Source organism: Thalia democratica, chromosome 3, assembly GCF_965202585.1.
Source record: "Thalia democratica chromosome 3, ktThaDemo2.hap1.1, whole genome shotgun sequence".
Classification (NCBI taxonomy): Eukaryota; Metazoa; Chordata; class Thaliacea; order Salpida; family Salpidae; genus Thalia; species Thalia democratica.
In genome coordinates, this window is record NC_139167.1 from 86,557,897 (window position 1) to 86,571,943 (window position 14,047).

Genomic DNA, 14,047 nt, shown 5'->3' on the forward strand with positions numbered 1-14,047 from the left:
AACCTAAAAAAATAATTTAAAATATAGAATTTAAAACTTCAATTATTTATTTTATATATTAATATAAACTAGAATGTAATTTATTAAGACTTTCATACTTATTAAGTTAAACTAAAGTAATTGAATATAAGTAGAAGAAAACATTATTAATATTAAATAAAAATATTTATATTTATATTGCTAAGAAAATTTTTAGTAGAATTAGATTTTTTAAAACTCTGATTCTACAAAAATGTTATTAAAACGATGAATGACGATAAAATATTGGTAACACTACAATAAAATATTATATAAATTTTCATTGTATACAATGGCTAAAACTAAATGATTAATAACTGTGATCAAATAAAAAATATTTTAATAGTTCTAATTTATTTTACAAAAAATATATAGTTTTAACCCGTTTACTCGATAAAACAAAAATATAACAACTGATATGTAGTACCTTTATAAAGAAAATACTGATACTTGTACAAAAAAACAAGAAAATTTTATATCAGTAATACAAAATAAAAAAGTAAGTTGAAATTTATTAGCTGAAAAAAGAATTATTGTACCTACACCATTCTTAAACTAAAACAAAAAAAGATATTATTTTAATTACAGTTCTTGAAAGCATAAAAGCTGGAATAAGTAAGACAATATATATTATTACCAGCTAATCAAGCTGACTTAAAACTATAATTTTTAAAAGCCTATTACTAGCTAATTGTTGTCGTATATTTATATAGGCTATTGTTGTTTAGAACTTTTTGTCTTTTTAAGTAGAAATGTAAGTAGAAAATAGTTTTAAAAATTTGACTCAAACGAGTCATTTACAATCATACATATTTAATTAACAAAAATGTGAAATGCGTTTTATACTAATTATTTTTTCTTAAACTGATAACTAATAAAATACATTCCAAAATTCCTTTATGGCTGTCAATTTTTTTTTTCTCTTTCAGTTTTATAAGTTGTAAGCAAAGGTTAATTATTAACTGTGTTTGTAATATAAAAAATATATATTCAAGATAACGTGTTTTCAAACTTTACAGGGAAATTAAATCATTAAACACATAACAATTTTTTTATATTGGTGTTATGCTTTGTGATTGTTATTTTTAAGTACTTTCAAAATTGTTTTAAAACTTTTACTATTTTAATTTTGTATACGTTTATAAAGACAAAAATTTCCTATATACAATTTCCTATGCCTATTCGGTACACACTTTTGCGCTGTATTCGAACTGCGTACCTAGATGGCAAGCTACTGTATATTACTTTTGTACAAATCCTTTTAAGTTAGTTAATTAAACTTAAGTAAAAAACTATTGAGAACACAGAGTTTTTTAGAAACTTCTGTACAGATGTTATATCTTTAATCTTCATATTAACGTAACTTAATAACAAAAATTAAAAAAAAAAACTTGGTTATTTATATTTATAAACTTTATTTGTCGAAGAAAAGTCTGGTTGTAACAATAAAACATCTAAATTAATTTACATGTTTGTTTGCTTAAGTCTCATTAAAGACAGTATAATTAAAAAAAAATTGATATTATCACCAGTTACTAAAAAAATTCAAAATTTAGTTCAATACTTCTTAGTAACCGTATCTTAAATTAGTATTTTATAAAAGTCTCTTATTGCTTATGTTTCGGCATTAAAAATAATAAATTGACATAATGTAAACGATTCAGAAACTATTAACAATTGTAATATGAGTTGTCTTTTATTCTGTGTATGTTCGTATGCATATTAATTTAACTTATTAAAAATTTAATTTAAAATAAAATTACGTATATATTTATAAAGTAATAAAAGTTATAGCTTTCGTTGTTAAATCAAATTACGTCACTACAAAAAGTTTATTATTAGATTAAAAATAAAACATTGTCTAATTTTAAAACATAGTAACATGATTTTTTTTTTATAATAATTTATAATAAAATTTTCTTTTTACAAGTAATAACTATTATGAATATATCTTCTATTTCGACCATTACTGTATAAGCTAATTACTACATTGCAGTTTTATTTTAACGATAGAACATATAAGATTTTTTTTTAAAGTTTGCCATGAAATGTAATGCTACAAAAGTATAAACAAGTTTAACAGTTGTTATAAAAAAAAAAATTTAAACAATATATTTGATTATATATGATTTTCGTTTTTAAACTCCACAATTATTGGTTTGATTTTATTTCTATTTAGAAATTGTGTTTTAGAATACTTTGTAAAACAATTAACTTATTTTTTTTAATAATCATGTTTAATTCTGTTTTATGTTTTTTGAGTAAACTGCCTTTAAAAAAAAAAAGTTGTATTTATATACGTCATTTAAGTTCAACCACAAGCTTTACTATCTTATAGTTTTATAGTTTTCAAAGTATTTTTCATATCAAGCCATGAATGCCAAGTCGGATATTTGTAACCAGTTTATGAGCTGGTAAAACCTGTAATTTCGCTTAAGTTTTAAGCTATTTTGACAACCGCTAAAATGTACTAATGATACTATATAATTTGAAAGTTTACAAATTTGCTATTAAATTTTTTACGATTTGTCTATAGTTATTTATCCCTTAATTATTAGAACGTGTTTATATCTAGATACTTGAAGTAATATTAATAAATATTAAAACTTTCAAGCTTAATTTAAGTAAACAGCTGGATTTTTTAAAAACTTTTAACATATATTTATTAAATTGCAGTTAGGCTTTATCAGTCATTTTTTATATTTTTTTATGTACATATGCAGCATATATGCTTTCAAAACATTTTTAAACAAAAAACTGAATATTAATTTAAATTTTAACATTTATTTTAATAGTAGCAGCATGTTTTATAAAAAGTTTGTCACCAGTTTATTAAATTAGTGTTTAAAGTCATATGGTATGAAAAAAAGAAAATTTCTGTACGAATTTTGTTACTCATAAATAACAAACCAAAAGTTAATTTTTTTTTTTGAGTATTCTTTTATCAATGTTACAAAAATCGCTAAAATCTATAAACAAACATTACTTAAGCATGATAAATTTATTTTGGTTACAAGTAGTACTTAGTTATTTTACATTTATACAATCTTTTGCGCTATTTTTTTTTAATTTAGTTTCAATTTTAAAATACATTTTTTTTTTTTTTACCATTTAAAAACTTATCTAATAGTGCAAAGTCGTTTTTAGTTCAAATTTTGTAACAGTATTTTATAAAATATAATCTAATTTTACTTTTTTTTTAAACTATTAAATGTTTTATAGAGTTTATTATCAAAAAATATTAAACTTTATTTTTAATTTTTATAACTTATTTTACTCACTCATTATACTTTCCAAAAATGACCATAACAAAATATTTTAGGATCGCTGAGAAAAAAAAAATCTAATTTAAAAGTATGACACAAACTTTAAGTGAAACTTACTATTAAGTTTTTCTTTTGAACAACACGAAAATAACTACTTAATACATTTTTTTAAATTATCAAACAATTTATGTACAGATTTTTAATAAAAGTAGTACTAAAATTATATAAAAAAACTTGTTTGCGTCATTAAGCTAAACGCCAAGATATCAGTTTAAATGAATTTATATTGTATCCTTGTTAATAACCTATACTTATTAATCCTAATTTTTAGAGTTTTTAATTATTTGAACGAATTAGTATTACTAATAAATGAGCTTTTATGCAAAATAAGTCTAAATAACTGTTTTAAATATATTTTATAGTTATGAAAAGGTTGGTTTTTATTAAAGTAAATATAGATAATAAAACAACTAGTTAAACATTTTAATGTTTTATTTCATTTTTAAAGTGTTATTTACCTATAAGCTAATTAAAGAATATTGAAAAATATTATATTTTATAACATATCAATTGTCAAAAAGATTGTGTATAACAATCACTATTTTTCTATTTTATATATGTTATTATAACTTTAAGTATTTTGTTTATATCTACGACAGTGGTATCTTTTTTATATTTTCTTGTGAAATATTTTTAGATTGATCATAACCAATATTGAACATTTTCTTTTAATAAATTGATTGTATTTTACTTCCGTTTACATGAAAATCTTTGTAGTCCTTTCAAAACTAAAACTTATAATATTTATACAAACAGTTATTTTGTGATACACAAAATTATTTTTAACTTTATCATTCGTATTTACCCACAATCTATACTACCTTAGAGTTATATATAGATTAATTTAATTTGTTTACATTCATTAAATATAGTAAAAAGTATTTGTGACCTGTAAAAGTTCTCGTAAAATTCTTCGAGAGTTTTAGAATAAGTTTTAATTCTATTTGTTTTTTATGAATTAATTTTAAAATTCTTTCATTTAGCTTTTGTAATTTAAATACTAAACTGATAAGTTTTTTTTTTAATCTGAGACTATTATTGAAAATTTTAGGTTTATTTAAGATTAGTAAAATACTAAAGAAATTTTTTCAAAAGTACTTAGACCAACAATTTACAATTCTTTCTATGAAAATTTAACAAAGATTTTAAGTATACCTCTTGTTAAGTACGCATTTTTATAATACTGTTAAAAGCTTAAGATAAAGTGTTTTCAAATTAATGTTAGTCTGATTAATAACTAAGTAAGTTATTATTTATTTATATGAATTATGAATTATAGATATTTTTTTCAACTTTGTACTTTGTAATATTTATATTTTTAACAAAAAATGACGTGACGTTACACAATTTACTAACAATAATTACTATTTTAAATTAATATTAAATAAAATGATCTAAATACTAGAAACTTTATACAACGGATTTAAGTTTTAAGCTAGTTTAATAAACTAGTACAAAAGAAGTAGACATCAATATGTTTAAATCAGCTTATACTCCTTTTAAGGTTACTATTTAAGTTTAGATAGATGTTTTGCTTAATATTAAAATTATCATAGAATTACTTGTAGTTTTAACCTTGCTCAAAGTATAGCTTGGAACTAATTATATCGTCTTTATTTAACATCGCTGCAATGTTAAACATTATTACTGAATTTTTTGAATAATAAAACATTAAACTTTTTTCTTAATATATCTGACGTCAGTGCAAGTTTATAGAAAAGCTAAAAACTTCAATTAAAAAGGTATGGTTAATTCTAATATTTCATTTTAAACTGAACACTAAATAAAACTACTAAATATAATCAGTAGACTTATAAAACTCGGTTTATAAAAAATATTAAAACAAAGTAAAAATTTGATAGCTGTAATAGATTTTACTGTAATTTTGTCTTCTTATGACTGCTAAATATAAGAAAAAAAGAATTTGTTTTAAAGTGGCTTAGAATATGTAGCAGAACAGCAGTTACTTATTTAACTTATATATCATTTATTTAAACTTATAAAATGCTAATATTTGCAACAATAGGTAGTTTTTTTAAATTAACGCTAAAAGATATGTAAGACTATAACAATTTATTGAAAAGTTTCATAATAGTATCCATTTGGTTATTTTGACATGTCAGTATAAAACTTAACCAAAAACTAATTAATTGTTTACTTTTAGAACTATTATACTTTGATATACGTAATTTATTATTATTTTTCCTTACTTTTGCTTATTTGAATTTGGCAGATGTATTTTTATAAAAGTACTGAAGTAATCACGACATACAAATTCTCTATAAATTAAAGTGTTGTTTATACAAATTACTATAATAAAATTTTTAAAGTTTGTATTCAGATAAAAAACACTAGTAAAAATGCGCACATAAAAAATTTAATCAAAAGTTTACTATGAAATTAAAATCCTAAAGTCACAAGGTCAGCAAATTTTAAAAGTTACTAGACGAAATTTAATTAAAATAACATATTTTTATTAAAAACAATCTTACGCTGTTATTAAGAGTCGTTAAAGTTATGAACTTAAATATACTGTTTTAATAATATTTTTTCAATAATTATTTTGCAGGTTATTTACTCCGGTTGAGAACATCTGATATAGTTACTAAAAATGTTATTGTACATTAGTGACACATTAAACTAGGTAACTTAACTTTTAATACAAAATTCTTGAAAATTAAATAAAATTATTCAATATTTTGAAATATCTTTAAACTCTTTTAATATTTAGTTATTGTAATTCGAATAGTTCGAGTATATTTCTGTTTAAATGAAAAATTATGAAGTTATTCATCTAACTAAAATCAGATACAATTTTTTTTTGTTAAACTAATAACAAAGACATTTTTGTATAAAACTAACTTAAAACAAACAAAATAAATTTTTTTTAAGCTCATAGCTTTATTAAAGAGAGGTTATTTTTGATTGTTTATTTATAACTACCAATTTGTTCAAGCAGAAAAAAAAATTAACAAACTCATAATGTTTACGATAATAAACTGTAGTTTTTTACTTACTTTTCTTAAACAATTATAAAAACCTGAAAGTTAAATGATTGATTAGTTTAGCTTATCAAATATTTTTTTTTTACTTAAATAAGTCATTTTCAATGTGTAAAAGTTAAAATAAGGTATCTTTTTTATTAATTTTTTAATAAATACCTAGGTTGAGAAAAGTTTTTATAGAAAAAGAAATAATGAAATTGGAGATTATAACAAATCACAAGACAGAATATTACTTTTCGTAAACAATAAAAATTATAAAACTTTAAATAATACTTATGTAATATACCAGTTATATTTGGCCTAAAAATATCGATTTGTGCTATTAAAACGCAAAACAATTGAAATGGTTTTAACATTTATTTTTGTTTTTCCTTGGAATGCATACATTCTTCTTGTGCTAACTTGGAAACAAGTGTTAATATTTTAAGTGTACAAATGCATATTGTGAATGACTAAATAACTAGGATATTTGTAACCTTAATGGTATTTGACCTTACAGGTACTAATGGTTTACGATTTGTTGCAAATACACTGTATTTAAATTAAATTTCATATCTAAGTACTTTTTATATTTTTGAGAAATAACCATTTATTGATGATAAAAATGGTACTAAAAAAGGAAGATTTTTAGTAAATTAACGTTATTTCAAGTGTTATTTTTTTTCCAATTTCAGAAATTTTAAAAACAGTAAAAAATAATCATTATGATTATTAATAAAATGTGTTTTTGATCAATTTCTTGTAAAAAGTTTAAGCAAAACCACAACTCATTTTGAATAATTTCTAAATTTTAAATAAAGCATAAGTTTTTTCAAACTAAAAAAGCTCAATGTAGTTAAAATCAGAAGTTTGTTATTAAGCAAGATTATTAACTTAGGCTTTAGATGTTTTTGGTATTTAGTTTTTTATATTTTTATTTTGTAAAATTTTTAACAAAGAAACGAAAACTAGACATAATTTAAAAAATAACATAAGCCAAGGATATATTTGTAAAACATCTTAATAAACTTGAAGCAAAACTGAAATAATAGAAAACTAATCTATTTGTTTTGTGTGAGTTTGAGTTGAATATGATAAATTAAATCTAAAATTTAGTAAAACCAATTTTGTTATAGGTATATAGATAACTAGGTCATAAGAACTAGTTTGGTTTGTAATCAGTTAATTGTAAAAATTAGTTTAAATGTAGTTTGGTTTAATATTTAACTAATCTTAAACACAACTGCTAAATAAAACTAAATAAAAGATTATAAACTAAAGGTTTAAACTATAAAAAAAATGAATTAATATGAGTTTAATTATATTACTACCAATTTGATAAGCTAGCTTCAAATTAAAAGTCTACAATTGTTTACAATACTTTAAAACTGCGTTTTAAATTATACATTTGTTCATTAACAGTACTTGTGAGTAAAAAAGTAATGACGTCAAGATAAGACTTTAAATAAATTTACAATTACATGCGTGATTAACAAATAACAAAAAAATGATAAATAATATTTAAAGCTACTTTAAAAATAACTTATAATCGATTTCAATACCGATAACTTAGTATTCTGATACATTTGTTAAACTTAGGTTGTATATACTACACGTTAAACACTTATTATGTAAACATATATAATAAATGTATTAATTTTTTTTTTAATTAATTGAGTCTTAGCACATTTAAAATTTTTGTGTGTAACAGTAAATGCTTTGTAAAATTTATCTTTAGTAAAAGTTACTATTGAAATTATAAGCAATGTTCAAACAATCATTTATTTTTATTTTAGAGATTAAAGTAAGAAGAAAACTTAGTAAAAGTACTAGAAATAATATTAAAATAAACAAATTTTTATAGAGTCAATAAAAACAACGTTCATTTTAAAATGTTTGTTATTCGTTTTTTAGTGATTAAATACATCATCTCAACACTAGTGGCTTTAAAAATGATAAAAATAGTAACAATCATAACAACATATCATTATAAGTTTTTCCACATTGCTTAGAATATAATACTGGCATATATGGTATACTTATGAAAAACAAAATAATAAATCACAGCTTTATAATTTATTGAAAAGAAGCGAATAATAATAAATTAGTTTAATATCTTTCACTCGTGATAAAGCATAGCTATATAATTTATAAAAAAGAAACGCTTAGTTTTAAGAGCTTTAATAAACCAAAGTCCAGAACATATTTTAAATAATACTTTGTTAAGCAAAGTTTTAGTGGCGCGATACATTAAATACTATCTATAATTGCAATCAAAATCGTTTTAGTGTTTCTTAATAGTTAACATATTGTGTGGTGTTAATAAGCGTATTGATTCTAGTTTAACTTTTGTTATTAATACAGTAAATACCAAGTAAAGATGTTTTAAAGAAATCTTTAAAATAATGTTCAAACAATTTAATAAAAGTTGACGAAAAATAAGTTACAAACTAATCTTTTTAAACACTTTGTCAAATTTTTTTAGGATTTATAAATATTTATATTGTACATTTACTCTTTTTTGTTTTAGGTTTTATTTTCAATTAATTTTTTGTTATTGATTTACACTCAATATTAAACATTTTTTTACAGCTGAAACAGCATGTATCACTATTTGGCTACAATTTTACAATTGTAACAGGTAATCAAAGAAGATTATTAATCAAACTTATGTCATTGAGCTTAGTTTACAAACATTTTAATTTTAAATTTAATTAGATGGTGACGCTTTCTATAATAATTATAAAATTCTAATCAGTTTTATTTATAACCAGTTCAACAAACTGGTAACTTTATGAAAAATTTTAAGCTTTAAATAGCTAAATGCTTTTCAACTTAAGTGAAAACTGTTTTTATTTATAAAAAAAAAAGGTTTAATACTGTCAATGTTGCATTACAGATAACTTTTATTTAACATAAATTTAAATTTTTATTTGTGTTAGTGAATTTTTATACAAGTAAACTAAAAAATATCAAAATAAAAACATACATTTTTAATTTTAACAAATAAAATAGCTCTGGACTTATTTTAAACTGATGAGTGGTTTCTCACATTTATTCAGTTTATTGTTTATAAATAAAAATATAAACTTTATAACCGAGGATAAATCCTAAAGTGTAGACTGTTTTAGAAAATTGTAAAAAAACAAAAATTCCTGAATGTCACTGTTTGATAATAAGGAATCTCAAATTAATTTTATTTAAATATAATTGCTTTTTTTTTTAATGATAATGTATAACTTTGAATTATAATATTATTAAACTTAATTGAGTTTTTTTTGTAATATTATAGTATCAAAAGAATTATTAGAATTCTTAACTAACTTAAAAAGATTAATTTTTGTTTTAATACAAAAAAGCTAAACTAATAGCCCTTAAATAGCTGTCAATGAAACAATAACCAGAACACTTTAGTTGCAAAGCTTTCGTCCTTTATTAGACATTTTCAATACAAAAATACGGCTGTAAAAACAAAAACTAAAACATAAAATATATATATATATAAATGTTTTTAATTGATAAAATGACATCTATTAACAGCAAACAAAACACTTTATATATAAAAAAACTTTTTAAAAAAACACATTTACTTTATTCCTATAACATTAAAAAAAGTTTTGCTCCACAAAATTACATATGCAATTAATATATAAATGTATGTTAAGAACTACTAAATAACACAAAGAAATACAAAAAAATATACAAAACAGATGCATCTAACAATATGTACTTTAACTACTCTACCCTTATAAATCACTGTATTGTGTTTTAGCTAAGTTAATATTTGATTTGAGTTTATTTATCCAAAAATATTCTTTATAGTCAAGGTTCTTAAAATTTGGTTCTTCCAAAAAAACAACTTCATACGCGTCATCAAAACAACACTCTTTCTGTAGATCGTTCTTGTGTTTAACATAGTAGTGTCTATATAAGGCATTTTCATCTGTTATATCGTTTGGGTTAAAATTTGATTTTGATCTATTCCAACTATATCTATGTGCTGTCCATCTTGTACTGAAGCTGTTTTTAGTTTGTCCTACATAGTTGCTATTACATTTTGTGCATATAGCTGCGTAAATTCCATAACTTTTGCAGTTCAGATTCGGTTTCAATTTTATTGTCTTACCCTGAATGTTTAAAGTTTCTTTATCAAATACCATGTTTTTATGTTTGCCATGATTACCACATAGTGAGCATTTTTCACATTTTTTGCTTAGTTTAGTACTCGTTTGTTTTTGTTTTGCAATTTGACTAAAACTATTTAAAAGTTTTCTCAGGCTCGCTGGTTTTGTAAAGGATATTTTACCTGAAGGAAAAAGTTTAGATCCCTCTTTAGTGAAACTTAGAAGCTTCTTAAATTGAGTAGACCAATATACATTTTCGTTTTTAGATATGTCTTTTTGTTCATTTGGAACGTTCTTATTCTCATTTTTGCAATAAATTTTCTTAAATTGGTCTTCTACTAGTTTGGGATTGAAATTGGATGCTAAACATTTAGTTTTAAGTTTTTTCAGACTCTCATTTTATTTTTAACTGGTATTTTAAGAAAAGTCGCGGGACCATCTGCGAAATACTTTACTAATAATAACTGCGGGTATATATATCCTTTATGGAAAACCCATAAGTTAAATCCAGATATTCTCAAAACTTGCAGTATTAAAGATATACCAACTAGAATAGTCCAAGCCGCTGGTAATACATATCTAAGTAGGTTAACAGCTGTACTCAACCTAATATTAGAACCGATTAGTGTTATTTATTGCAAAAAGGGAATTAATGAATACTGTAAAGATTCAAAAAGTTATTTAGAAGACTTAGAAACTTGGAAAAAATCATATGATGATAAAAATTGTATTTTAAGTACAGTTGATGTCGTAAATTTGTACCCATCATTATCAATAGATTTAGTGAACAAAGCTCTTGTGGAAGCATTAGAATTGTGCTCAGATTTTGAGACACCGATGATCAAATACTTAGTAACGTTATCAGAAATAGCTTTACGCAACAACTTTATAGTATTCCAGGAAAAATATTTTAAACAGAAGAAAGGTATTATTACTGGTGACAACAACTCCGTTGTCATAGCTAATATCTCTTTACATTATATAATGACGAAAGCTTCTAAATTAAACAAATCACTATTTGTAAGACGTTACATTGACGATATACTATTGATATCAGAGAATATTTCAGTATCAAAAGAAATAATAAAAGATCTCAGGAAAACATTTAAAGAGTACGATCTAGATTTGACATCAACAATAATGTCGGGAGAAAATGAGGTAGATAAGTTACCTTTCCTAGATATTGAGCACATTCTTACTAGAGTAAACGAAAAAAGTTTTTTCTACACCAGAAATTTTACGAAAACTACCGCAGTAAATTCTACTTTTTTGAACGGAAAATCTTTCCACCCACTGAACATCTTTAAGGGTATAATTACAGGCGAAGAAAAAAGATTGAAAAGAATAAATGAAAGATAAGAAGATTATTATGAGAGTCTGAAAAAACTTAAAACTAAATGTTTAGCATCCAATTTCAATCCCAAACTAGTAGAAGACCAATTTAAGAAAATTTATTGCAAAAATGAGAATAAGAACGTTCCAATTGAACAAAAAGACATATCTAAAAACGAAAATGTATATTGGTCTACTCAATTTAAGAAGCTTCTAAGTTTCACTAAAGAGGAATCTAAACTTTTTCCTTCAGGTAAAATATCCTTTACAAAACCAGCGAGCCTGAGAAAACTTTTAAATAGTTTTAGTCAAATTGCAAAACAAAAACAAACGAGTACTAAACTAAGCAAAAAATGTGAAAAATGCTCACTATGTGGTAATCATGGCAAACATAAAAACATGGTATTTGATAAAGAAACTTTAAACATTCAGGGTAAGACAATAAAATTGAAACCGAATCTGAACTGCAAAAGTTATGGAATTTACGCAGCTATATGCACAAAATGTAGTAGCAACTATGTAGGACAAACTAAAAACAGCTTCAGTACAAGATGGACAGCACATAGATATAGTTGGAATAGATCAAAATCAAATTTTAACCCAAACGATATAACAGATGAAAATGCCTTATATAGACACTACTATGTTAAACACAAGAACGATCTACAGAAAGAGTGTTGTTTTGATGACGCGTATGAAGTTGTTTTTTTGGAAGAACCAAATTTTAAGAACCTTGACTATAAAGAATATTTTTGGATAAATAAACTCAAATCAAATATTAACTTAGCTAAAACACAATACAGTGATTTATAAGGGTAGAGTAGTTAAAGTACATATTGTTAGATGCATCTGTTTTGTATATTTTTTTGTATTTCTTTGTGTTATTTAGTAGTTCTTAACATACATTTATATATTAATTGCATATGTAATTTTGTGGAGCAAAACTTTTTTTAATGTTATAGGAATAAAGTAAATGTGTTTTTTTTAAAGTTTTTTTTTATATATAAAGTGTTTTGTTTGCTGTTAATAGATGTCATTTTATCAATTAAAAACATTTTTATATATATATATTTTATGTTTTAGTTTTTGTTTTTACAGCCGTATTTTTGTATTGAAAATGTCTAATAAAGGACGAAAGCTTTGCAACTAAAGTGTTCTGGTTATTGTTTCATTGACAGCTATTTAAGGGCTATTAGTTTAGCTTTTTTGTATTTGAAAATTTAAGTATAGCTTTGTCTGAAACAAAAGTTAATTGGAGTTGTTTTTTGACCCCGGCTTACGGCTTACCTGTTTTCTTTTTTTTTGTTTTAATATTGATTAATAATTTTGGGTTAATATTGTTTTAGTTTAATCTCACAAACTATTATAAGAATTAATCTTTAATAGAAATATATATAAAAGTCAATGTTAAACAACAATAGTAACGATTAAATATAATAACATTTTTATTGTATCATAATGCTTATGTTTTTAGTATGAAATTCTAATACAAAAGTAAAGTTTGTTCAAATTAAAAATACGTGTTTTAGTAATTCTGAATACTTGGTGACTAAAAATAAAATTAAAATGGTTAATCACACTTTTAAATACAAAATAACAATTTTTATTGAAACCATTTTATAATGCTATCTTAATATGATTATCAAAATTAGATCGTAGTTACATGATATAATTTGCAAACAAATACTATTATTTTATGTTAATTAATGTACTAAAGTCTACAGGTTATATAAAACAAGCTTTGAAGTTTTTAAGTTCTCTAGTAACTTTGTTAAAATGGCATACATTAAGGATCAAAAACAGCCATACAAAAACGGCCCTTCAATTAAATAAACCACCTAGTTAGATAAAGTTTTTTTGTATTTGCTTTTATGTTTTTTTGAAATTATTATAAAAACTAACTTAAACAGTTTGTTTAAATACTAAAAAAGACACTTTTTTAAAAATAACTTAAATCTAAAATTAATTTTGTTTGCTTCAAAAACGAATTTTCGCTATAACTTACAATGTAATTTATAAATGTACTTGCTAAAAATTACATTGACGTAATAGAATTTACACACAAACACTAGTCTTTGTTATCAATAAATATTACAAGGAGTATATGAAACATAACAATATATAAGTATTTAGTATTTATCAAGTTGAATAATTTTGCATACAACAAAGTACAAAAAAAAGAAACGCACAAATTTTACAAAAAATCTACTTGGACTAATAAATTTTATAGAATAATTTAATGTTGCAAATTGTCGTCTTTATT